The 27,647-nt window shown below is 45.3% G+C and overlaps 1 protein-coding gene across 6 annotated transcripts in view; it reads right to left on the bottom strand.

Moving 5' to 3' along the window:
- HIVEP3 (HIVEP zinc finger 3) overlaps window positions 1–27,647 on the bottom strand; it is a 493,156-nt gene that overhangs the window by 188,121 nt on the left and 277,388 nt on the right. For 5 of the 6 annotated variants that reach the window (XM_078849452.1, XM_078849451.1, XM_073317990.2 and 2 more), the window contains one exon: window positions 21,279–21,360. The exons of the other annotated variant lie outside the window; for it this stretch is intronic. The gene's annotated coding sequence lies outside the window, so the exon portion shown is untranslated. The remainder of the gene's footprint in view (window positions 1–21,278; window positions 21,361–27,647) is intronic. 6 annotated transcript variants of the gene reach the window in all.

Raw genomic sequence — 27,647 nt, 5'->3', positions numbered from 1 at the left:
TTTTAAAAGGACACCAGGCAGCTAATATCCATGAGAGCTTTGCATAAAGAATAAGCTATTTATATAACCCATTCAGTAGTTCCCAAATTACACACTTTCTCCAAATAACTGTGCACCTAGCTTAGCAAATGCTTAGGTGACATACGGAACATTCCCAACTCTGCATAGATGCTTAAAAGATTAGCTAAGAATTTATTTATTTATTTATTACATTTTAAATTCAGTGGGGGAAAGAACTCCTAAAATTTTCCTTTTAAGGTTTAAATCTGAGTAATTATAGGACACAGTCCTCCTGTGTAAGCTGGCTGCAGGGTCGCCCCTTGCTGCCAGAAAAGCAGGTCAATTATAAGCAATGTACCACATTACCACAAGAGAAGGCTGGTTTGAATTCTGGTCAATTAGTACTAAAGCCCTCTTGGAACAGAAAGGTAAACTGAGCTAACACAGCTATGTGAGACGAAATACTTCAGCACTGAACTTAGACGCAAAGGTTTAATTGTTGAGATCGCAGAGACTAATGCTGTTTTGCCCCCAAAAGTAACTGTGCACTATAAATGGGCATGGTCACATACCTAAATTCTTTAGGGCCACTCCTATGAGATTCTCAGCACATTTAGCTCCCATTTAAAGCCCTGATTCAGAAAAGCATCCCTATTTAGGAAGAGTGCTTGGCATGTGCTTACATGCTTTCTTGAACTGAGTGCAAAGGCACTCCAGCCTGTAAGGGGTTACTGGGATCCTGCCATTCACATGACTGATGTGGGTGGAGTTATAAAAGGAAATGGGGAAGCTGGTACAAAGGAGGCTGCTATGGGGGAAGCAAGTCCTCTCTTCTCCCAGCTGGCTCAAGCTGGAAAAGCCTTGGCAAGTTAGTGTCCAGTAGTTGGTTTGTTCTTATTATACTCTATGATCAGTTTGTATTTCTTGGATATGTTACCCTTTTCTCCTTTTTCTGCTGCAAGGGGCTAGGGAGAATGTTGCTGGAGTCAGCTAGTTTAGCTTTATTAAGCAAAGATGGCAATCTGAACAGAGATACAAATTTCGAGGCTGCCATTTTTCCTGGGATGCACTGTAACAAAGGTACCAACGGTTACTGTATAAACAGACATTGTGAAAGGTTTTAGAACCCAGCGAGCTCACCCGCGTAAAGAAGTTAAGAACATAGTGAGGCACAGGCTTAAGATACAAGCACTTCAGGGGGTTGCGTCTCTTTGAACCAAAGCTTTTACTTTTAAACAGAGCAGGACAGAACTATGTGTGCTACCTTTGAAAGCAGCTCACAGGAAAACCCACCGGTAGCATACACACATCTCACACCAGGGCACCTACACCGCACGGAATGGATTTACAGGGGCATAAAGCTGATATAAGGAAGAGAAGCATCATGCCCAAGTTCTGCCCTGATCCAGAATATAAATGCAAGCCAATTATTTGGTGAGAGAGGGTTCATCCCATTTCCCTCCTCCCTTCAGGTTTCAGTAGGCTGAACTTTAGCACAAAGTGGGTATTGTGAAATCCCAGGAATGTTACAAGGTCCCTGGCAGCGAGATCTATTGGCCTGCTCATGCCTCTAAGTTTTCTTCAAAAACTCATGAGCAAAAACGCTGATGTTCAGAATCTGAACAATTCGGAGTCCCAAAATCAGATGTTTACAGACACACACTACAAAAACACTGGGAGTCGCTCTAAAAGTTGACATATTTTTCCATTCTGCTAGATGCCATGACCCGAAATGCCATTATTACTCTTAGAAATACCTCAACTGACCTACAGCTGGCGTGAGCAGCAGAATAACCATGCTGGATCAAACCAATGGTCCTTCTAGTTCTGCATCCATCTCCAATAGTAGCTAGTACCAGATGCTTAACAGGAAAGTGTAAATCTCCCAGAATGCAGTAACATGCCTAAGAGAAAAGTTTCTCCCTAGCCCCACCCAGATAGTGGCTGGATTATACCCTGATGTACCAGGACTTCTCTCTCTCCTAGATTTTTATCTTTCATTTTAGTGCATTCTTGTTATTCATATAAACGTGGATATTCTTGGTGTCAAGTATCAGAGGGTAGCAGTGTTAGTCTGGATCTGTAAAAGCAGCAAAGAGTCCTGTGGCACCTTATAGACTAACAGACGTATTGGAGCATAAGTTTTCGTGGGTGAATACCTGCATCCGATGAAGTGGGTATTCACCCATGAAAGCTTATGCTCCGATATGCCTGTTAGTTTATAAGGTGCCACAGGACTCTTTGCCGCTTCTTGTTATTTATATAAATGTCTAATCTATTTTTTAATCCTACTAAACTCCTGGTCTCAAATATATCTAATGGCCGTGAGTTCCACATGTTAATTATGCACTGTGTAAATAGATTTATTTACACAGTGCATAATTAAGTTTTGATGTAATGCCTCTTAATTTCATTGGGTGTCCTCCTGTTCTTGTGTTCTGAGAGAGGGCTGAAAAGGAGCACTTGATTGTCCTTCTGTACAATTCTATCATGCCCACAATTATTCATCTCCTTAAAAGCGTCCATATTGCATTTCTTTGACAGTGTTAAAAGATTACTCTGAACATGTTCAAAGCATTAAATTCAAAGTAAGTCATATTTTAAATACTATACTGATATTATGGTTCTTTAGGTCCATCTTGATTAATATTGACAAAAAACTCAAAATCTCAAATGTTCACCATTTATCCGTCTCAATGTTTCCAGCGCAGCCTAGGGGAGACCCGAGTTTACGTACTAATGAAATTATTCAAGCACAGGTTTCACATTAGCTATCACGCTACCATAATGAACAGATTACAAAGTACAGATCACTACAGTCTATGCCTTATCATATTTGGACACAGCTGGTTTCAGACAAACTCTTCCTTTAGTGTAATATTGGGATTGTATTCATGCAGCTGGTTTCATATCAGTTATTCCTTTGCCAGAATGACAAAGCTATATGCACACAGAGCTGGTTTCACATCACCTTTCCCCAAACCATAATCCCCAGATTATATATGCACTATTGGTTTCTCATCAGCTCTCCCATTACCACAAGATGGAGACTATACATATGTTGTAGTTTCACATCAGCTCTCCCACTACCATAATGCTGGGACAGCACATAAGTAACATAACCTATAACCCTATGTGCTTAACCATAAACTCAAAGACTAAACTTGAGCAACTGGTTTCACAACAGATCTCTCATTACCATAATGCCAGGACTATACATGTGCACTGGTTTCAGATCAGCTCTCCCAATAACACTGGCTGTATAGACACTTTCAGTTTCATCGTGCCCTGTTGTTCTAATATTCTGTGTAATAAAATGCCTGCAAACTTTAGAAATCACTTCTTCTATATTTCACTGAATACTAGGGCTGCCAATAGCCCCTTATTACAAGGGACATCCCTTATTTTTTCATCTCTGTACAACAAGATCGGGAGTTGCTGAGCAAAAAGCAGCAAGAAATAACCCGGCGAATGGAGGTGAGTGCTGCTTAGCATTATTAATAATGATGATAATAATGATAATAATATAAGGAGGAGGAGTGGAGTGGGGATGCTAAGAAAACAGTCCTTATTTTTGAAATACAATGTTGGTGACCCTTCTGAATATGCTCTCATACAAGTATGAATTTTAAAAAGGGAAATTTAAACACAAAAACTATGTTAACATGAAGGTCTCTATTCTTGAAACAGAAGTTACTTTATGAAACTTTAGAAGTAACTTTATCTTTCATTCATATTATCCCAGTAAAGGCACTCATGTTGTTAAAAACAAAACAAACAAAACAAAAAAATAAAACAAAAACCCTAACAACCTTAACTCTGCCCACGTTTGTGAGAAGTCTCCATGTCACATTTATTGTTTGGTTATCAAATCATAGGTTGTTCATATGGATAAGTTGTTGTACAGTGCCTCTCTCCTTGAAAGGTAGAAAACATGTTTCAAATGTAACTTGATAGCAGTGCATGCATAATAGAGATATATTGGGTTCAGACATTGACAGCAGAATATAGGTTTCTATTTCAGATGTGTAATCATTTTGATGTTTTAAACACTTTAACTAATGATAAAGGAATATATCTAAATCATGTATTTATTCTAACTGCAATACTGTTCACAGTGAGTAGGTATGCTACATTATAAATTCTCTACAGATAATTTTAAAAAGTCTGGTGTTTCTTAAATTGTCTTATCAAGGAGTTAAAACATTAAAATGCATTAAAAATGTGTCTGCCAGTCTTGAACAATCCCTAAACCAGACAACTGTAGAAGCCCGCTCCTCAGCCCCTCTGATAGCCATTCTATATCAATCTTTGAGTTCAGAAATTTGTGCTTATAACATTCATATCTAAACGAAAACCATTGTCCTGTAGTGTACAGCATTCATCTACACAGTTCTAGTTATTCCACTTCTGAAATTTCAAAAGAACAGTGGCACCATACAGTATAGTTGTAGCAGTTGTTACAATATTAAACCCACGAATATGATGGACAGTTGGTTTTGCTGAAATGGAGGATGAAACATTTTTGTAGTATCGTTTAAAAAAAATCTGTGTACTGTGATTTAATAGGTTTCAGAATATACTGAAAAAATACATGATGGGCAGAGCTATGGTTGCTGTGCTTTTGTTGTTGTTTTCAAATGCACCTAAGTGTACTTATTTAATTATTACATATGAGAGAGGAAGTGATCATGTTGAAGGACAAAGTTTGAAGGAGAATCTCAACTCCAAATTTCCTATATTTTTCTTGTTTGTGTACTTTTTTTTTTAGGAGGGATGTTTTTGTTTTTCTTATGAATGGAGCTCAACAACTTTCATGTTAACATTTTAAGTTAAGTTTTAAACCTGCAAAATATATACTCCTTTCATTTTGGGGTCATAGAATCATAGAATCTCAGGGTTGGAAGGAACCTCAGGAGGTCATCTAGTCCAACCCCCTGCTCAAAGCAGGACCAATCCCCAATTAAATCATCCCAGCCAGGGCTTTGTCAAGCCTGACCTTAAAAATATCTAAGGAAGGAGATTCCACCACCTCCCTAGGTAACGCATTCCAGTGTTTCACCACCCTCCTAGTGAAAAAGTTTTTCCTAATTTCCAACCTAAACCTCCCCCACTGCAACTTGAGACCATTACTCCTTGTTCTATCATCTGCTATCACTGAGAACAGTCTAGATCCATCCTCTTTGGAACCCCCTTTCAGGTAGTTGAAAGCAGCTATCAAATCCCCCCTCATTCTTCTCTTCCGCAGACTAAACAATCCCAGTTCCCTCAGCCTCTCCTCATAACTCATGTGTTCCAGTCCCCTAATCATTTTTGTTGCCCTCCGCTGGACTCTTTCCAATTTTTCCACCTCCTTCTTGTAGTGTGGGGCCCAAAACTGGACGCAGTACTCCAGATGAGGCCTCACCAATGTCAAATAGAGGGGAACGATCACGTCCCTCGATCTGCTGGCAGTGCCCCTGAATGTACAGTAACAGAACTTTAGTCCAATGTACCTTTAAATACTTTTTAAAAAGCAAGATATGATGAGCTGTAATCTAAAACCAGAGAGATACATACAATTGAAACAGTATCTTTGTTCTTTTCCCTGATGAGCCTCCCAAATGTCTTGCTGATTTTTACTAGTTTCTGTTGTAGGTTCCAGTGGATCTTCACTGTGAGAGCCAAAAAGACAGAGACTAAAAATGCCAAAGTGGGGTGTTTCAGTGTTATGATGAATCACCTCTATAATATCACTAACCTAGCTGTAGTAGTCAGATTCAGACCACATAAAAGAAGACCCCACCTTAGTGCAAGCAGATGTTCCTCTGTCCATGTGAAATATGGCTCCTCCAACTCAAGTTCCTAAATGCTAGATGTATAAATCTTGCAGAGACACAGGATGCAGCCTGAAATACTGTGCATCTCCAGAAAATTAATGTAAAATCATAGAATCATAGAATATCATGGTTGGAAGGGACCCCAGAAGGTCATCTAGTCCAACCCCCTGCTCAAAGCAGGACCAATTCCCAGTTAAATCATCCCAGCCAGGGCTTTGTCAAGCCTGACCTTAAAAACCTCTAAGGAAGGAGATTCTACCACCTCCCTAGGTAACGCATTCCAGTGTTTCACCACCCTCTTAGTGAAAAAGTTTTTCCTAATATCCAATCTAAACCTTCCCCACTGCAACTTGAGACCATTACTCCTCGTTCTGTCATCTGCTACCATTGAGAACAGTCTAGAGCCATCCTCTTTGGAACCCCCTTTCAGGTAGTTGAAAGCAGCTATCAAATCCCCCCTCATTCTTCTCTTCTGCACGCTAAACAATCCCAGCTCCCTCAGCCTCTCCTCATAACTCATGTGTTCCAGTCCCCTAATCATTTTTGTTGCCCTTCGCTGGACTCTCTCCAATTTATCCACATCCTTCTTGAAGTGTGGGGCCCAAAACTGGACACAGTACTCCAGATGAGGCCTCACCAATGTCGAATAGAGGGGAACGATCACGTCCCTCGATCTGCTCGCTATGCCCCTACTTATACATCCCAAAATGCCATTGGCCTTCTTGGCAACAAGGGCACACTGCTGAATCATATCCAGCTTCTCGTCCACTGTCACCCCTAGGTCCTTTTCCGCAGAACTGCTGCCTAGCCATTCGGTCCCCAGTCTGTAGCTGTGCATTGGGTTCTTCCGTCCTAAGTGCAGGACCCTGCACTTATCCTTATTGAACCTCATCAGATTTCTTTTGGCCCAATCCTCCAATTTGTCTAGGTCTTTCTGTATCCTATCCCTCCCCTCCAGCGTATCTACCACTCCTCCCAGTTTAGTATCATCCGCAAATTTGCTGAGAGTGCAATCCACACCGTCCTCCAGATCATTTATGAAGATATTGAACAAAACCGGCCCCAGGACCGACCCTTGGGGTACTCCACTTGATACCGGCTGCCAACTAGATATGGAGCCATTGATCACTACCCGTTGAGCCCGACAATCTAGCCAGCTTTCTACCCACCTTGTAGTGCATTCATCCAGCCCATACTTCCTTAACTTGCTGACAAGAATACTGTGGGAGACCGTGTCAAAAGCTTTGCTAAAGTCAAGAAACAATACATCCACTGCTTTCCCTTCATCCACAGAACCAGTAATCTCATCATAAAAGGCAATTAGATTAGTCAGGCATGACTAAAAGAGGTGATACATTTAGAAGAAAATGATTCTTGCAAAGGCTTTCTGCATTAATACACATTTTAACTTTCCAGACCCAGGGAGAGTTTTGTACATAAACTTGCTGAGCAACTCAGTGCAGTATGAGTTGGCATCTTGGGAAAGGCTGCTAAGAATAGGCCCTTGGGTCACCACAGCAAAATACTCAAATATGCATGTAACTATTTTGGAGCTAACAGAACCTGAACCCCAGTCTTCTGACCATATATATATATCATAGTAAAATGACTGATCAAGTATTCTACAATTGGTTAGTAACATAGTAAAAGCATTCTGATTGGTTAATAATTAAATCACACAGTGTTTTAATATCATGGCCTGCAAACAGAAGAGCAACTTGCAGCTCCTGAGCTGCAGTCTGAGTATCACTGAGCAGAACAAGTTTAGCAGTCATCGGCAGTAGCAGGGAAAACACCTACTTTTAGAACGTATGAACAGATGCAGAACGATGAGAGCCAGGAAAAGGCTTTGTCATCCAACCTTTACTAGTAAGTAAATTGGACCATCTCTGACTGGCATATTTCAGAGTTAGTGTTGGCTTAGCAAGTGTCATGTAACATTTGACAGCACTCGTGCACTTAACAGTAATAAAAGAAGATGTCATTGAACAGTTCCAGGCCATGCGAGAGAGACTTCTCTGCACAGTCTCAACCAAAGTTATGTACCCACTTATGCCAAATAAACAGTATCTTGAGCCAAACATCAGGAGCATGGCATAGCACTAAACCCAACGACAACTGCCTTGTATGTGTCCTCACTATGCTCTTTGTTCTGCATCACGCACAAGTGCAGTCCAAAGAAGTCCATTAGAGTCTGAATGGACGGTGGGGTTCATGCTAGCAGATCCTTGAGCTGCATCAGGGCATAGCAGGTCTCTAACAGTGGAGAAAGCAAGAATGGCCTTCTTCAGACAGTCATTTGGCAGCACAAGATCTGAAGGCTGGAGGCACTCATCTAGTGAATGAATTCAAATCTGCACCACTACCTCCTAGCTGCTGGCAGATTCTGTCTTACACCTCTGTAGCATGGTTAGATTTCTCTTGGATGAATTCAGCCTAAAATAACTAATCCAAAGCCTCAAGGTGCCAAGAGCTGCCAATCCCATTTTGCTCGTAAAACTATGAGCTCTGGACAGAAATGGGAAAAAAGGTGCGTGGGTGGGGAGAATGCATGGAGATTAATCCCAAAACAACACTCCAAAGCTACACATTTAATCCCGTAAAAATGTTACAACAAAAAGCTCTATGGTTACTTACTTAGCACTGGTACAAAGTTAAAGGCAGTCCAGTAAAAATACAGCCTTATTCTGGTAAGGAATCATCCACACATTTTAATGTGCCACCTGCATATATTGCTCAAATCTACAAGGTCCGAAATATAAACAAGCAGCCCTTTCCTGGCTGTTAAAATGAACACTACCTCAGCTTGTTCTCGGAGCAAGCCAAAATTATAGCTGTTTGGAGATCAGAAACATTTTAGGGTGGGACACCTTTTACTCTCTTCTTTTTACAGCGTTTGTAGTTTTATGAATAAAGCATTCATTGTACCCAGACCCCAAAGACATCAAGTTCAGAGGGTAAACTAAAATTAGCAGTAAGTATGCTCTTGAAACTGTCAGAAAAACAGATGGTTCCTGATGTGTGTTACAAATTCTGTAGGCACAGCAGCATCACTGAAAAGGCTGTGTTATTTTCTGCACCCTTTGTGCAGAGTTATAGCGAGTTAATGGCTTTGTATACATGTGACATACCATTGTTTACTTGTCTGCAGGACTACCTGTTCCTGCCGTGCTCAGCATTGTAAATTTGCTCTGGTGCACGCATTCCTGATCACACTGCTTATGGGAGCCAAGAAAATTTCATGATCATAGAACCATAGATCATAGAACCGTAGGGCTGGAAGGGACCTCGAGAACTTGTCCAGTCCACCCCTCTGCACTGAGCCAGGACCACGTAAACCTAGACCATCCCTGACAGGTGTTTGTCAACCTTTTCTTAAATACCTCCAGTGATGGGGATTCCCTTGGAAGGATATTCCAGAGCTTAACCCCTATAGTTAGAAAATTTTTCCTAATATCTAACCTAAATCTCCCTTGCTGCAGATTAAGCCCATTACTTCTTATCCTACCTTCAGTGGAGATAGAGAACAATGGATCATCGTCCTCTTTACAACAGCCCTTAACATATTTGAGACGGTTATCAGGTCTCCCCTCAGTCTGCTTTTCTCCGGACTGAACGTGTCCAGTTTTTTTAAACCTTTCCTGACAGGTCAGGTTTTCTAAACTTTTGATAATTTTTGTCGCTCTCCTCTGGACTCACTCCAATATGTGAACTGGACACAGAACTCCAGCAGAAGCCTCACCAGTGCGGAGAAGAGTGGGACAATTATTCCCATGTCTTACATATGAAACTCCTGTTAGTACACCTTAGAAAAGATATGAGCCTTTTTTTGCCATTGCATCATATTGTTAACTCATATTAAATTTGTGATCCATAATAACCTCGAGATCCTTTTCAGCAGATTGTCACCGAGCCAGTTATGTCCTGTTTTTAGTTGTGCATTTAATTTTTCCTTCATAAGTGAAGTACTTTTTTACTGAATTTTGTCTTGTTGATTTCAGTTCAATTCTCTAAATTGTCAAGATATTTTTTTGGAGTTCTAATCTTGTCTTCCAAAGTGCTTGCAACCCCTCCCAGCTTGGTGTCAACCACAATTTTTATACGCATATAAATTCCATTATCCAAGTCATTAATGAAAATATTGAATCGTACCAGAACCAGGACTGACCCCTATGGTAACCCACTAGATATGCCCTCCCAGTTTGACATTGATAACCATTCTTTGAGTATGGTCTTTCCACCAGTTGTGCACCCACCTTACAGTAATTCCATCTATATTTCCCTAGTTTGCTTATGAGATTGGGGGGACAGTATCAAAAGCTTTACTAAAATTAAAGTAAAAAGTATTTTCCACGGAACGCATCCGATGAAGTGAGCTGTAGCTCACGAAAACTTATGCTCAAATAAATGGGTTAGTCTCTAAGGTGCCACAAGTACTCCTGTTCTTTTTGCAAATACAGACTAACACGGCTGCTACTCTGAAACCTAAAATTAAAGTGTAACTATGTGAATAATTAATGTCCTAAAGACCCCAAAATCCTTTATGGGTAGTATATGCCTGTGATCATGTGTATTAGGACTGGAGGCCCCCTACTGGAGGCCTCGTGGGCCTACCACACCCCACCCCAGAAAAGAGCAGTGGAGGTGGGTCCTCCAAGCTGCCTAGAGTGCTGTGTGGGACGGAGCCAATCAGAAAGAGGCTGCAGGGAAGAAGCCAATTAGGGCCCACCAGGCTTATATAAAAGGAGCTGCAAGGCCAGAGTGATTTCAGTCTGCTGGCAGGGACTGAGGGAGCAAGAGGTGCTCCTGGCTGGCTGCAAAGGCTAAGGCAGTCAGTCAGTCACTGGCAGAGACTGGGGGAGCAAGAAAGGTGCTCCTGGCTGGCTGCTGGGACTCATAGAAGACAAGGGCCCAGGTCCCGCCCAGCAGTCACTGGGGAAGTGGCTAGGCCCTGAGAAAGGGCTTTGAAACAGGCCCAGGGAAGTTAAACCTTGATACACCCCTGGAAGGGGGCAGAAGTGAGACTGACTGAGCTGGAGAGCTGGGATCCATGAACAAAGTTCAAGAGGAGTGGCTCAGCTGGAGAGCTGGGATCACTGAGGACTCAAGTGAAGGTAGAGTCTCCAGAGAGGAAGCCCAGGGGGTGCTGCTCCGCTCTAGAGCAGGAACCTTTGCAAGCTAGCCAGACCCCAACAGAAGATACCGTGATGTGCCCTAATAGACTGTTAAAGGACTGACTCCAGGGAGAGTTACAGGACATGACTGATGGAATTGGGATAGGCTCGACTGGACACTATGCCCCAGAAGGGGCTTGTTTTGTTTCACACACAGACTGTGTGTGACTCAGCTGCAGCGCTGAATCCTTGACCCATCTGATGAGTGAAGCAGCTAACGGGGACACCGTGAGCGGAGAAATCAAGGGAAAAAGAGCAGGCACACTCAACCAGGAGGCACTCGTATGAGGTGAATGCACCCTGTTACAATGCCTTACCACAAAAGGCAGCCATCTCTGGTGTGGAGTGTGACATGTATTTAAACAGCACACAGCAATACTACACAAAGCCATACAAACAACAAGGGAGATTCCTTCTTTGCTCCCGCGTGAGGCATAGAAGCATCTGGCTATGGGTGCTCTCCCCATTGCCTTGTGCAGGTCCCAAGAAACGGAGACAGGAGCTCCTGGATGTCAGGAAGGTGAAACTCAGCAAGCCCCTCAGCTGGATAGTGTGAGAAACCACAAGACAACAGGCTGGGAGGAAAGGGTGAAGGGCCTGCTGTCCCACATACAAAAATCTAGTGTGGTTGGGAGAGGAAGGCAGCTGCCAACCCCCCTCATTGAACCTAGGAGAAGGCTGGAGCCTTAACAGCCCAGGGTTATACTTCCACTTGTTTAAATCCTTGTGAGTAAGGACTGTGGCTTCCTTTGTGTCTTGTCCAGGGCTGAGAACACCACCAGTAGCTAACCACTAACAACAAAGCAGCGATGCTAGCAGCCAGTCAGCATACAAGTCCCTCCTTCCCTTTCCCAACCTTTGCTTACATTTCATCTCCTCTACTTGGATTCTAAGGTTTAATAAAGTTTAATCCCAGCATGTCTTGAATTAATTAATTAGCTCTCATTGCAGCCAGGCACCAATTTCAAAAGTTACACTGTTACTCACAGAAGGGTTCAGAGATTGGCTGCATTTATTCTACAAGCAGGCATGGCTACAGACCCTATGAAAGATTAAAAATGTTACAGAACCAAGCCGACTACAAGGAAAGCAGGTTTAGTTTCAAGGCATTTTAATTCTTCCCTCTCTTTAATTTCCTTGCCCCCACCCCACCAGAAGCATCTACAGATATAATTTGTTTATATTCTGGGTGTGATCTCAACCTGGCTTGGATGTCTGATGTGTCCCAAACTACTACCATGGAAAAGGAGGGGTCACCACTGAATACGCAGGCCAAGGAGCACAGCACTCAGTGGGAGGGGGATTTTTTCACCTATATATTTAGTTTTTGTGTCTCAGACTACACAAGTCTGGATTTAGGGGTTCTCTACCCCCACCCAATCAATAGGCTGCAACATCAAGTACTAGGAATGCTTAAACTGTAGATCTCCTCAGATTTTATACTGATCCCCAGGAGATATTTCAGTGATCTGGATTTACTGCACTAAACACAGGGGTTGTAGCCTGTTCTCTTGACCAGCATAAGGAAATTGGCAAGGGAGTTTGTAAGACAGTGGGATGAGTTAGCAGGAAAAAAGTCTCCGTCAGTAAGATCTTTTCCTCAAGGATCAGTGTTTGTAGCAAAGTAGGAAATTTTCTTGATGCTTTATATGAGTGCTGGGTGTGCCTCAATTTCCCCTATGTGCTGCAAGTTTAATGAGGTGGTGGAAGAGGGTGTTGTTGCACAGGGCCAGGTGTGATCTTGCCTAGCAGCTGGGACCCTGGGTAATGGCCCGGTCAGGGTGAAATTTAGCAACTGGTGACCCGGAGGCCCATCCCATCTTGGAAGCCAGTCGGTTTTGGCCAGTGAGAGCACAAAGGGTTGAGGAGAGGGGGCCATTGTGATCTGGCCAGCCAGTTTCAGCGAGTGAGGGAACAAAGGATGGAATAGAGAGGGCCCAGGTGATCTGTTTTACCAGAAAAGAAGGCAAAGAATGGAGGAGGGACTGTTGGGAAGCTCATAGGGTGGTCGGCTGGAAGGACGTCACAGCAGGACTAGGAACAAAGAGGGCCTGGGCCCAAACTGGACTGGGACAGACCCATGTGGATGGTGCTCAGGCTTCCTAGGCTTGCAGGCTCTGAGAATGGCTTGTGCTGGGTTCAGACGTTCAAGAAACCTCTCTCTTTTACGCTGGCTGAGAGTCCCTGCAGTCAGAGATCGGGGTGGCATTTCTTCCTCTGGGTTGTGGAGGCCCCGGGGACCCAGAGCAAGTGGACTGTCTGAGCAGGCTCACGGATTGAGACAGGCATGCTGAGGGCTCAGAGAGGTGTAGTTCCAGGAGGTAGCGGAGCCAAGGGCTTAACCCCCAAGAGAGACTGTGACACCTGAGGAGGGATGTCCCCCTGAAAGGTGTTCCTCACAAAGACCATGTGGAGCCGAGAGTGCACGGACCCAGTGGAATAACAGCGCTTATAACGAGTAAAATAAGAAAGCCAAACTTCCCAGCTCAGGGTTCAGCCCAGTCACACGATCCCAGAGGGTGCTGCCCAACCTTCCCTGTGCCAGCTGAGTTAGCTCACTCCTTCTTCAGCCAGTGCCTGTGCCCTGGTAGAGATGCTATTTTCAGATTTCGCAGAGACTTTGTTTTGTAACAGAACAGCAGCTTGCAAAGCTGCTATCCACACCCTCTCCTCTCCCCAAGGAAACCCAAGATGATGGCGCTGAAGCATGACGGCTTTGCAGAGCAATAGCCTGCAGCTTCATTCTGCACCAGTCTGTCTTCAAGCCCCTACAGAGCTAGGATCACCATCACTGGGCTGTGTAACACTCCAGTCAATCTGGCCCATTCCTTTCTATTGCTGCAGTAGGAGCCTCTGCACCACTTGTCAGTTTTGCCTTCGCGCTTTCACTATTAAAAGGTAAATCTCCCAGTTCATGCCATGTTCACTGTATGTGCTGACTGCCCATAACAAGCAGGCTTTCGGTTCTGTAAGGTCCATTTCTGCTCCTGTTGCTGATTCCTGATCTGATGTGTCATCTGAGCATGCAGCACATTAGTGACATTACAGCCACCATGGACTGCCACTGAAGCCCAGAACCAATCGACAGAGCAGTTTGTCACGTGTAAGTGCACAGTTTGAACAAGAGGTTGCTATATTCTGCCCTTTGAAATGGAAAATCATCAATATAAAATATTTGTAAAACTTCTCTCTATATATTTTCAACAGGACTTCACCAACTTCCTCATGCAGGCTCGTTCTATGTTCCCATGGTGGGATACACAGTGAATGCTGGGACATCACAGTGAGGCAGGATCCAGTGATCAGAGCAGGGCTAGATTTCAGGGAGATTTTTAAAAAGACAACAGGTATAAATGGGTTTCCGTTCTGAAAAGGCACTGTAAAAATGTCATTGTGTGGCCCCATGCCTTCAACTCAAGTGTGTCCAGGCTACAAGTAAAAAAAGAAAAAGTTTTGTTTTTAAATGTGCCAGTACCACGGATTCCCTTGGGATCAGAGAGTCAGGCTAAGTTCTTTCCTTCTTGCATATCATCATCAATAATAAAGGGTCTGCAGGGTCAAATTATGCCCACAGTGACACCTGTGATCATAGAATATCAGGGTTGGAAGGGACCTCAGGAGGTCATCTAGTCCAACCCCCTGCTCAAAGCAGGACCAATCCCCAACTAAATCATCTCAGCCAGGGCTTTGCTACTCCAGTCTCTTTGCTGGGTTAGCACAGATGTAAGTGATTCAAACTCAAAGGCTTCTGTTGATACACAAGGGAGGACAGACTCCAGCTCCCTCTCCCAGAGCTATGTTGGCTCTGCAGGGCTAACGGGAGGAAAAGCATAAAAAATGTATTTTTGTCACTAAAGTCCGAAGCATGCAGGGGGCAGATCCGCTGAGTAAGGAGGAGTCAGTTTTAGAGGAGAAGCACACTTTAAGGTAATGCTGTGCTTGCCACCAACCCTTTTAGCCAGGCGACTGGGGGCTTTCAGTTTATTTTGAGTTGCAATTCTGTAATTTCCCTTGGCAACTTGCTTTAACAGCCAGATTTATGCAGTGTGTTTCTGGGGTATAAACCATACTTGCCAATTTTCACATGATATATAAGCACCCCGACTTTCACAATAAGCCAAAAATCAAGCTAATCCCATTTCAAAACAAGCCAATCCCTAAAAACCGCAACACTCTATGTGACTAGATCCGGCGTGCAGTCTGGGACTGTGGTGGGCCCGCTGTGCACCCGACTCTCCCCCCTTGCTCCTGCTTGCCACACCATTTACTGCGATTGCCCCCCCTTGCCGGGAACCAATCAAAGAAAAGAAGCAACAAGCCAAACAAGTGTAAGCAGGGGAATACTCCCGCTATTGTGGGGAACTTTCCTGGCTTCTGCACTACCCCGGTGAAGTGGGCTAGCGAAAGGATCCGAGTCCTCGCGCAACCCCAACAAGGATGGGCCCAGGATTCCTGGGGGGCTTGACCCCCAACCCTGCTGTGGTCACCTACGACAGGAGCTAGGGTGTCCCCACTCCGGGGTACTCTCTCTGCACTGGTTACTTCTTTGACCCACTGACCATTACACACAAGTTAAAGCAAATGCAAGTTATTTAATCAACAATTAATTTTAAAAACAATAAGAGAAAAAGGGAAAGGTTAAAGGAAACACATCACCCCGCTCTGTGGCAGGGAACATCACAAACAGCGTCTCTGGAGTGTCAGGGCAGTTCACAGTCTGTTCCTTGTAAGTCCCAGGCCTTCTTCTCAGGCCCTGGCCATGCTGCAGGGATGCTGTGGGTTGGACACTCACTCTGGTGGTGGCCACAGGCTCTAGGTGGCAGGGCCCTTCTTCCCAGTGTTGCCCCCACCCTGTTGGGGTTACCAGTCCCCCTCAGAGTCTGGCCTGCAGAGCCTCCTGGCTGAGGCGCCTCCCTGTGCTGGGTCCACTGCCCAGGGTCCCCCCTGCTCTTCCCAGCTACACTTCCCAGCTGCTCATGACACCCAGCTCCAGACGGCTCCAGCCCCAGCTCCAGCTCGACTCTGCCTCAGCACGACTGCTGCTCTGCCTGGGCTGCTTCTCTGGCCCCTCTGGCTCTGGGGCTGCAGCTCTGCTCCCAGGACAGTTCTGCTCTGCAGGCTGCTTCTGTGACTCTGCTCCCAGCACTGACCTGCTTCCTGGACTGCTTTTCTGGCCCCTCTGGCTTTGGGGCTGCAGCTCCACTCCCAGGAAAGGGTCTGCTCTCTCTGGATCTGGCACAGCTCAGCTCGGGCCCCTGCTTTCTCCTTAGCTCGGCCCCACTCTGACCCAGGCAATTCCAGCTCACACAGAGGACGGGACCTCCCTGGCCTCCTGACTCCCTGATTAGCCTGCCCGCCCTGTCATTCAGGCTCACCTGGAGCATTGGCCTCTCCCCATTGTTCCTGGGGACTATCAGTCTCAGGGTCCTGGTTTCCCATAGACCCTTCCCCTTTTAGTACTGGGAGCTAGCCAACCAAAACACCCCCACTGAATGTTAGTAAGGGGCAACAGTCCCCTTACACAAGCAACAAGCTACAAGCCAAAAACTTGCCAACCAGCAACTCACAAGCCAATTAAGCCAAAAACAAGCCCAATTTCTATGGTTTTTTGTGTGGGTTTGGCATGTCTGGTATAAACCCTCACAACTGGTACCACATCAGTGCAGAGTTCATGCCCTCTGAAGCAGACTAGTGATGCATCTCTGCCCAGCCATGATCCCAAGATCAATTTCCTTAATGAGGTATGTTTCAGACTTCCTGCAGTATTGCAGTAGACAGTGAGGACTCATAAGATATACAGGCAGCACTGGAGTGGTTGCTTGTGGTGCTGAGGATTTACCAGCATGAGGGTCTTGCAGAAGGAAGGAAGATTTGCTGCTGCTCTTGCTGAACGTGATTAATGGGAGGTAGGGGAGGAGCAACTCTTATAGCTTCCCTTGCACATCTTGCCAAGACTTCAGCATCTGCCCTATCACACAATCATAGATGGGAAAGAGCTATTGGCTGCCATCTACTCCATCCCCTGCCAATGCAGGACTGCTCTTTGCAGTACATTTGCTTGCACAATTTCAGCATCTGCCTCTCCGGCTTCCGCCCCCACGTCCCCTACTTGTGTCCCTGCTGTTAACTGCAGCACTTCCCCGTGTCTCAGCTGCTGTTGACCTCTACCACTACTACACCATCATCCTCACCTGCTTCTCCCCCAGCTCTGCGACGACATTTACCCCCATCTTAAACAGAGACAGCCAGGGACTCTGGTGTTGATAGGGAGGAGGGTCTTCTCCCTCATCCCTTCCCTTCTCCCTTGTCCTCTAGCTCTGTCTTCCCCTTCTGCTGTTGTTTAGATTTAGCCACCCGAGTCTCCTATCACAAGAAGGGGACGCTCCTTTTATTTTTACGCCAAGGGAACAGAGTCACCCAGAGTGATTTTAACCAAGATTGGTTTTGTTGTTGTCCATTCCCACCTTTTCCACGATCTGGTTTCTATCGAGCGTGACGTGGTGCTGATCCCCCAGGCAGCACATCAACCCCCCAAAACAGAGCAGAGCCAAGAGAACGCCTCCTTTTCCTTTTAGCTCCCCTCCACCCGCCTTTCTCAGTGCTGCTAGCCTGAAGAGACGATTACACTGGAGAGCTCAGCTGCCATAGTGATGAGCAGAGTATAGAGTGAATGGATAGAGACAGACAGATGGAGCTTCTGTGAAATAGGGTATAGTCTCTGCTCTGCTCTGCTGTGTGTATGTGTGAGAGAGTGAGTGAGTGAGTGATTTTGAGGTCAGAGACCTCTCCTAAGTTTTGTCTGCTGTCGGCACGCAGGCCAGCAACTCTGATGAAGTGCAGTTAAAAGTTTATTCAGATCCCTTTGTTTCTTTCCCCAGTTGCCAAGTACTCTTTACTCAGCTCCTGGCCGGCCCAGCACCAAAAACACAAGCCTGACTGCGGAAAAAGAGGGAGATGGGGAGGTGGATGGATAGACAGAGGGTGGCTAGACAGAGCAGCAGGGGAATGCATTATCCTGTCATCTCTGGGAACTGACTTCTGAATCCAGACCAGGCTGACGGAACACATCAGTCTTAGCCACTTGTTAAATTAAAGGTCACTGATACAAGGAATTACAAGCTCTGCTGGAACAAGAGGGTGTTGACTGATGAAGCCTGCCCTGGGCTCGCACTAGAGGGGTGCACCTGCAGCTTTCAGGGTGAAAAATCTGTCCCCTTCAATTAATGTCCATTGAGAAGACAAAGGGACTTTGTGCCTCAGACACTAACAGCACCGTGTGAGGCTGCCATGCTCTTTGGGAAAACATCAGTCTTGCTCAGACCACAGTCGCATTATTTCCAGGCCAACGGCTTCTCTCCAAGAAAGGCTGCTGCTTTCACTTCCTCTTCAGCAGCGGCAGCCACACACAAACTGTCTCCTCCTCCCACAACCTTCACCTCCGAAATGGCTTTCCTGCTCCTGCACTCAAGTAGAAAACGCTGCCTCACTGCCCATCCAGTGTCATCGCCTTTTAACAATGACAAGAGACTAAGGTTGTGGTTCAACAAAATATCCTGACTCCAAGGACACCAGTAAATTGCCAAGGGACGCACAACTCTGCAGTTAAAGCCATGTGTTCCCAGGGGGGAGCAATAAAGAGTGTTTTACATGCAAGGATTTTGTTCATCTCTCTCATATGAGCCAAGTGATTCAAATTCATTAAAGACCTAACAGCACAAAATGCACCCTGCAGGTCATGCAATCAGAAAAGGTGATTGTGGCTTGGCTCTGCAATGCTTTTCCACGTGATGATCTGAAAGATCTTTATAAACATTAATTCATTTTCACAATCCTTCTGGGAGTTAGGCAAGTACTCTCCCTATTTTACAGGTGGGGAAACTGAGGCACAGAGTGATTAAATGACTTGCCCAAGGTCAATGAATCAGTTGCAAAGTCAAAGAGACCTTTGTTGCTCTGAGTCCTTTGCTCTTACCACTACACCCCACTGCCTTCCCTTCACTTAAGAAAATGCCAGTCTCTCTGCTTAGAGGAAGAGAAAAGGGTCATTCCTGCTCCACAAACACTGATTCTAAGCATGGACCTTCAGCCATCCTTGCTGCACTGCAGGCAGAAGAAACTTCTTGGCTCTGGGTGCTGGCTGGTGACTTTCATAACTGTAAAGTACTCAGTAAAACAATCTAGATACCAACTTTACAACAGCTAGAGAAAATTCTGTCTCCCATTGAGGACACGTCTTGTGGCACACAAGGGGGGAGGGATAGCTCAGTGGTTTGAGCATTGGCCTGCTAAACCCAGGGTTGTGAGTTCAATCCTTGAGGGGGCCATTTAGGGATATGGGGCAAAAATTGGGGATTTGTCCTGCTTTGAGCAGGAGGTTGGACTAGATGACCTCCTGAGGTCCCTTTCAATCCTGATACTCTATGATACAATATATGGCTCATAATTAGACCCATTGTGATATAAGGTTCCCTCATACCCTGTTCTCTCTATAAACAATTTGGGGGGGGTGAACCTGGGGACCTGCTCACTACACTAAAGAAATGAAGACTGGCCCAGGTCATCACTCTGGCCAGGCAATGGAGGGGCAATAAGCTCGCCCCACAATGAGGGCTGCCAAGTGCATCTTGCATGGCACTCATGCTGTTGCGGCAGCAGGTCACTAGAAGTTGCTGCGGGGCCTGCTCTGCCGGGAGCTCCTTTTTCTCTCCGGCACTGCTCCCCCGTCTGGATGACAGAGGGGAAGGAACAGTCAAGAGGTGGCAGCAGCCAGCGGGTCGGGGAGAGGCTCCAGCACCCTCCCAGTCAGACAGCCCCAACCCCAGGCTTCGGCCTCCCAGACTCCCAGCCAGATTCCCCTCAGTCCCCAGTGTAACCCCAGCCCCCAGAGAAAGACCCAGCTTGGCCCTCTTATCCCCTGAGAAACTCCCTCAGTTCCCAGCTTACCCACCAGACAATGAGCTCACATCTCCACAAAGCTCTCAGCTTCCATGCGCCTGTCCACCTTGTCCATCCCCCCCACAGTTCAGGCAGCGCCGGCCATCTACCCAGACGCTTTCCAGCACTCACCCCACCTCCAAGCTCCAGAGACCCTACCACTGTCCAGCACCCACCCATCTGTACCCTCATACCCTTCACCATTCACCCCACCATCTACCTGAGCTGCCCACACATATCCGCAACCCAGATGACAAGTTCTGTGCAGCTCCAAATGCCACCCACCACTGCTTGGAGCAGGGTGTGTTGACCACAAATGGAGGTTTATGGTCCTATGGAAATAATTAGCACATGTACAGACTTGCTCATTCTATAACTTGCATGCAACATCACATGTGGAGCTGCACAAACCTTGGCAGCTGTGCCCACTGCATGGCTGCGCACGGGTTGCTCACCACAGCAGTCCCTGCGATCTCTGAAGGAGGACTTGGAAAAGGAGAGGCTTGCAAGAGATGGAGCCAAGGCCCTCCCTTTGCCATCTACTCCCCAACTCCTGCAGCAGGGGCAGTGCAGAAGGAGAAGCAATCTGTGCTCTTTTCATGATTGAGAAGATGGTTTTCCCCCTTGCCCAAAAAGCAGTGCCCACCCAATCCCTCCAGTGCTCCACCAGGAATGGATGGTCTCCACACTTCCCCCCATGCAGGCACATGGGTATAAAGCTAGAATCTAGTCCTTTGTTTTGTGCAGAGTCTATCCAGGGAAGATACCAGTACCACAAGAACTTTGGTAAATACCCCCTGGAGCTATGAGCAAGCTAAAGGGTGGGGCTTTGTATCATAAATGAAACAGAGGAACCATCTGTGGGAAGGTCAGAGGAGCACATGTAGATAGACTTTGCAGACTTCTGTGCAGAGGGAACCTCTCTGAGAGATGGCAGCTAAGGTCACCTGCACCATTTCCATTTTTAAATTTGAATCTTTTCACAAATTCGTAGAAAAACTTCAGCTCCTATAGGGATCCCATGCTCATCTCACAGTTTAAGTATCTCCACTGGAAGACAATATCTGACACTACAGTGGTCTTTACTCTAGCCAAGAATGGTATAACAAGATCCTATGGCTGGAAATTGAAGCTAGAGTGGAGACAAAGATAGGCTGACCAGAAGCCCTGCAACATGGCCCCAGAATGGCTGCATCCTCGTGAAGGCTTTGTAGACTCCGCTCTCCAGACAGTCTTTCCAAGTCATTAGAGCACATCTCCAGTGATATTCACCAAAACAGAGCCATCACTATGGACAGCCACCAACTCATGGGAGGCAACTCGCCACCCAAATGGCCTCCACGTCTCTTACCTGGTGAGCTGCCGCTACAGAGTCATTTCTCTGAAGTCGCAGTAACACTCAGGCATTAGTACGGTGATCTCTGAAAGGGAGCCTGTGGGGACGAAGAGAGAGAGACGTCAAAATGTAGTTACCCAGGTTTTCTTTGAATCAGAAAACAACACACGTTAAGTGATCATACTCTCAAACTTCAGGTTTCAGAGTAACAGCCGTGTTAATCTGTATTCGCAAAAAGAAAAGGAGTACTTGTGGCACCTTAGAGACTAACCAATTTATTTGAGCATAAGCTTTCGTGAAGTGAGCTGTCGAAAGCTTATGCTCAGATAAATTGGTTAGTCTCTAAGGTGCCACAAGTACTCCTTTTCTTTTTGGGAATACTCTCAAACATACACACACAACCAACACACCCTCCCCAGGTACTCCAGTCATAGAATCAATCATAGAATATCAGGGTTGGAAGGGACCCCAGAAGGTCATCTAGTCCAACCCCCTGCTCAAAGCAGGACCAATTCCCAACTAAATCATCCCAGCCAGGGCTTTGTCAAGCCTGACCTTAAAAACCTCTAAGGAAGGAGATTCTACCACCTCCCTAGGTAACGCATTCCAGTGTTTCACCACCCTCTTAGTGAAAAAGTTTTTCCTAATATCCAATCTAAACCTCCCCCACTGCAACTTGAGACCATTACTCCTCGTTCTGTCATCTGCTACCATTGAGGTCACTCCCAGACCTTCCCACTACCTTTCCTCACTAATATGCAGCAGGCTTTTTCTTTCTCCACTCTGCTGTTTCCACACTCCCATCTCTCACCCGGCTCCATTTTTCACCCCATTCTTGCACGGGATTTTGTTCTCCCTACCCCAGTCCCTACACCCTCTCTATGTGGGACATGAACCTAAGATCATTCCAGTTAGAGCTGAACTTGTGACGCTTCCAGCATGAGTACTGAATTAGACCAGACCTGTTCACCAAGCGCCTACTTTTAGTTCTCCTCCTTCACGTTCTGGTATTGTGGGGTCACTGTTCCATCAGTGGGGTTCAGTAGTGTTTGCTCTGAAATAATGCCCACAGAACGATGGTGTCACATAGAGCCAGGCTTTTTATGTACATTTAAACGGATTTATTTCAAACCACAGAGGCAGGGGAGGAAACCTTTGAAACAAACTGATTGTTGGTGGTCAAGACCAGGGAACTGGGTCGTTGTGGACTCCCGGTCTTAGGGGGCACTATCAAAGGGAACAGTGATGGATTCCTGAAGCTGGTAGACAAGCTGTAGTGAAGCTCTTGCTGAAGACAGTGCTGACTGCCTCTCAGATGCTGAAACTAATCTCTGGTATGCACTCCTCTGATGGGGCATTCACCCCACCCCACTCCTGAGGGGGTTAAAATGGGATGCTTGACCTGATGGGCTGCACCGGGGTGAGGTGTAGGCTGGAAATACAGCCCTAACTGACCTGAAGCCGAGCTAGACAGGAAGAAGAGGGGCTTGTATAAAGCCAGGGAGAGCAGGAAGGGGCCCTGGGGGGAGAGAGTTGGCAGTCACTCTCACGGTTGAGAAAAAGGAGTAGGAAGAAGCCAAGGGGAAAACAGCAGCCAGTGTGAGACCACAAGGACCCTAGCTGCTGATTGTAAAGTCTCGGAAGATGCACGCACACAGCTCCCAGTGAAGCTATGCAAGTGCATCTCCTGGGCTAATTGGCAATGGGAAGCTGGAGTAAGCTGATGGCTGTAGGGAGGAGAGCCAGAAGGACAGGACTGGCTCCAGAGATGCAGTTGCAGTCAGTAAGAAGGGAGGTTGTGCAAAAGTTCAGGAACTGGGGAAGATCCAGTCTTTTCAAACTGGGGGGACGGAAGGCCAGATAGTTGTCTTCATCGGCTCACTGCAGTGAATTCCTCCTCGGCATTCTAAGGGGTGTTTATAACCAGGCGATTATTTAGGACAAAGTGGGCTAAATTTTACTAGACAACATGCACCCCGTCACAAAAACGTACCCATGAAAAGAGTCTTCAAATGGCTGCTCAGATCCGTTTAATGCAGATCTAAGGAAAAGACAATATGGTTCCAGGAATAACAGCAGCAAGAGGAAGCCTCTGACAGCTGCCATTGTGCAGTGTCAATGAAAGTGCCTTCAGACAGCCCCTGCAGAAGGGCTATGCTGTCAGTGCATACTAAACCTGCCAGGCAGTGTCACATCAGCTGGCTTCGCTCTCCAGTACACGCTAGTTAGAACAGCTACAGTATTGTTGCATAAATCCGAACTTCCGTCTGTTCTGACCAATGTCCAGAATCTCCAGAAGGGGAGCAGCCCCGATGAGAGAAATGTGTGTGAAAGCATTGAGGTGGGACAGGTTGCATGTGCGCATGCAAATGAGAGAAAGAAGGAGGCACAGCGAGAATCTATGGGAGAAATTAAAGACAACTGTAAGACTCTGCCCTCATACAGCACCTTTTGTTTGAGGGTTTCTAAGCTCTTTATAAATGTTAATTAATTCTCACAAAAGACCTGTGAGGTGGGCAAGTAACATTATCTGTTTTTACAGATGGGGAAACTAAGGCATAAAGTCCCAATGTCATTGTGCCAGAACCAAAAATAGAACCCAGAATTTTTGAGCCCAGGTCCTATGCCCCCTTTACTGCACTATGCTTCTTCCCAGACCTTTCTGAAAATACACACTGACATGGTCATTCTCCTCGGCCATTTAGGTCAGTTTGCTTTTGTATGTGAGAAGGAAGAACTACAAAGTCAATTCTTACTACAAGGGTTTAATAAAACTGGACATCTTAAGGTTTCTTCATAATTCTTCAAGTCATTTTCTCCACTATCCATCCCACTGAAAATAAAACATGATTAAATAACTTATTGGAAATTGAAATCTGACCCCCTATTAATGTTTTTCTTCCATTGTGCACACACATACACGCACAGTACATACGATATCACATACAAACTTACTGGTACTATAGGGCTGATCATAAGCATTGGGATTGTTCACACTGGTTTAATATAAAAAACTAAAGCATTTGTTCTGAAGGAAAAATCTGCACAGAAAGAACAACATCTAATTGGGAACAAAGAAAAACCTGTTGAATTTTGAGGCTTTCAACTGTCTTTTAAGGACAAGTCTTAGTGAATTTAACAGGGATGAAACCAATAGGTCTATAAAAAAAAACTTTACAGAGTTCTATAAAAATAACTTTAACAGCCCACAGGATTTACTAGAGAATGAGGTCCTTTTTATAGGTTTTTTGAACCTGCCTATGGAATTCTACAATATGGATATATTTCTCTTAAATTCTGTAGGCTATGTCACAAACGTTGGAAAAGTTACCATTTTCTATTAAATTCCGTAGGACTTCATTGTCCCTTTCACTAAAATAAGTCTACCCACCTTCTTGAGAATTATTTAGTAGGCAATCAAATTTCTGTAACCTGCCGACATTCCTTCCCACAATGCCTCTGTCCTTAGAGAGCTAGAAGTGTTTATAAAAGGCCAGAAAAAGCTCACTGCAAGCAAAGTGTATTGAATATAGTATGTGTAATCTGAAATTTACATTTCCCCCTCTAGTTTAGGAACTGCAGTTTCTGGAAGGCTCAAGATCCAATTTTAATCCAATGCCCCCCATTCCCAAATAAATTGTATTATCTACAATAAATACTCCAGCCCTCTCCGTGTTTTGTTTTCCCTTTGAATCTCAGGATCACACTACTTGCAGGAGAGAATTATGTGGGAAAAAATTCTACTTTCCCAGTGGCTTTAAGATCTGTATATGTTCTGCTTAAGTGGGTAAAGGTCTGTTTTTCTATCTAGGTGATTAAGACCCAGCCATCACCAATGTGTGGGAGAGCCTGACAAAAATTACTAACGTAGCGATAGGCACAGATGTCTAAGTCTGCACATAGACTTAGAGTTCTGCATGTGTGCAGCCTGTATAATATCAGAAGTGAGACTGCATGCTAAAACCATCCAATGCTTCAGCAGCAAGGCTGCATATGTCTTTATAGCATATTCTTATAGTGCTGTACAGTGAGAAAGTGTTTTGCGAATCAACTTTCAAATCTATTAAATATCAATTGAACTTTTACAGACATTTTTAAAGGGCCCTAAGTGAAACTGCACAGTAAAAATAACAGTACAGTAAACAATACTTTCTGCTTATCTGGCACCTCCCATCTGATGCTCTGAAAGCAGTTTTACAAACGTTAAATAATTTAGCATCATAGTGCAGCTAGGACATGGGTATTATTGGACTATAAGGTGGATAGAAAGTTGGCTAGATTGTCGGGCTCAACGGGTAGTGATCAATGGCTCCATGTCTAGTTGGCAGCCGGTATCAAGCGGAGTGCCCCAAGAGTCGGTCCTGGGGCTGGTTTTGTTCAATATCTTCATTAATGATCTGGAGGGTGGCGTGGATTTGCAGATGACACTAAACTGGGAGGAGGTAGATATGCTGGAGGGTAGGGATAGGATACAGACGGACCTAGACAAATTAGAGGACTGGGCCAAAAGAAATCTGATGAGGTTCAACAAGGACAAGTGCAGAGTCCTGCACTTAGGACGGAAGAATCCAATGCACCACTACAGACTAGGGACCGAGTGGCTAGGCAGCAGTTCTGCAGAAAAGGACCTAGGGGTGACAGTGGACGAGAAGCTGGATATGAGTCAACAGTGTGCCCTTGTTGCCAAGAAGGCTAACGGCATTTTGGGCTGTATAAGTAGGAGCATTGCAGCAGATCGAGGGACGTGATCATTCCCCTCTATTCGACATTGGTGAGGACTCATCTGGAGTACTGTGTCCAGTTTTGGGCCCCACACTACAAGAAGGATGTAGAAAAATTGGAGGTTCCAGCGAAGAGCAACAAAAATGATTAGGGAGCTGGAGCACATGATTTATGAGGAGAGGCTGAGGGAACTGCGATTATTTAGTCTGCAGAAGAGAAGAATGAGGGGGGATTTGATAGCTGCTTTCAACTACCTGACATGGGGTTCCAAAGAGGATGGATCTAGACTGTTCTCAGTGGTAGCAGATGACAGAACGAGGAGTAATGGTCTCAAGTTGCAGTGCGGGAGGTTTAGGTTGTATATTAGGAAAAACTTTTTCACTAGGAAGGAGGTGAAGCATTGGAATGAGTTACCTAGGCAGGTGGTGGAAATCTCCTTCCTTTGAGGTTTTTAAGGTCAGGCTTGATAAAGCCCTGACTGGGATGATTAAATTGGGGATTGGTCCTGCTTTGAGCAGGGGGCTGGACTAGATGACCTCCTGAGGTCCCTTCCAACCCTGATATTCTATGATTAGACTGGCTGTACAAAGGACTGAACTGAGACAACAGTGAACGGATAAGTGATTTGCCAAAGATTACACACCAAATCAGGGGCAGAAAAGGAAGAGAACCAAGGAGTTCTGACTCCCAGTCCCTTGCTCTAACCATCTGACCATACTGCCAACCTAGGGAAAGGAATAAAATCCAAGAGTACTGGTCCCCTATTGCCAATGCTTATCACATAGCAGTGCTTCATATATAAAACACTAAGAAATAAATGCTCTACCAATCAGATACCTTGGCTCAATTCCGAGTATGCTTAGCCCAGTGACACACTCTTCATAACAGTGGACTTCCATTAAGGTGTGAAAACTGCAATTTATTTTCTTTTTAATTACCATCACAGCAGTTTATAAATATCCCCAATTTGCCTTAACCCCTGTGGGATATGGAGAGGAGATGGGGGCCTCATACATCAATAATGCAGCCCAGTGTCTGACTTACTCTGGAGATGATGCCTGCTAATAAAACCTCACCCAGCTCTCCATTAGTGTGTGCAAAGCAATGTGTGACCAGCCACCCATTGATACGCATTAATGCTTTGCACTTTGTACCTCTCAACTTTCCAAAAAGAAAACAACTAAAAATCTATCTCAGCCTTTCCCTGCTACAGCTGGCATCACTGTCAGGCTTGTTTGCTAGAAACAGCCAGGCACTACTCAACCAGGGATTGAAAATATTTAACCTGGAAACATTTCTATCCTCCCCAAACCCTCTGTGTGTGTCTTGTTTTCTTTCCTTCTTTCCCTTTTCTCTCCTCCTGGGCAGCAGTCCAGTGAAGAGGACACCAGAGTAAAGTCAGGTGACCTCGGTTATTTTCCCAGCTCGCTCTCTCTCTCATGTGACCTTGACTAAGTCACTTCCCCTCTTAGTGTCAGTTTCATCATTTGTGCAATGGAGATATGCCTCCTTCGTAAGGCACTTTGAGATCTATGGATGACAATCGTTATAATGAGTACTATTATTCGCTTTCACTTCTCCCTCTATATCTTCATGCACTTTTCCCCCATTCTTTTTCAAAGACTATGGGTTTGTCTGCGGTGGGATTTTTGCACCAGTGTA

Source organism: Lepidochelys kempii, chromosome 19 (genome assembly GCF_965140285.1).
Source record: "Lepidochelys kempii isolate rLepKem1 chromosome 19, rLepKem1.hap1, whole genome shotgun sequence".
In the NCBI taxonomy this organism is placed as follows: Eukaryota; Metazoa; Chordata; order Testudines; family Cheloniidae; genus Lepidochelys; species Lepidochelys kempii.
The sequence above is the reverse complement of the archived record's forward strand: the minus strand, read 5'-3'. Positions and strand labels throughout refer to the sequence as shown.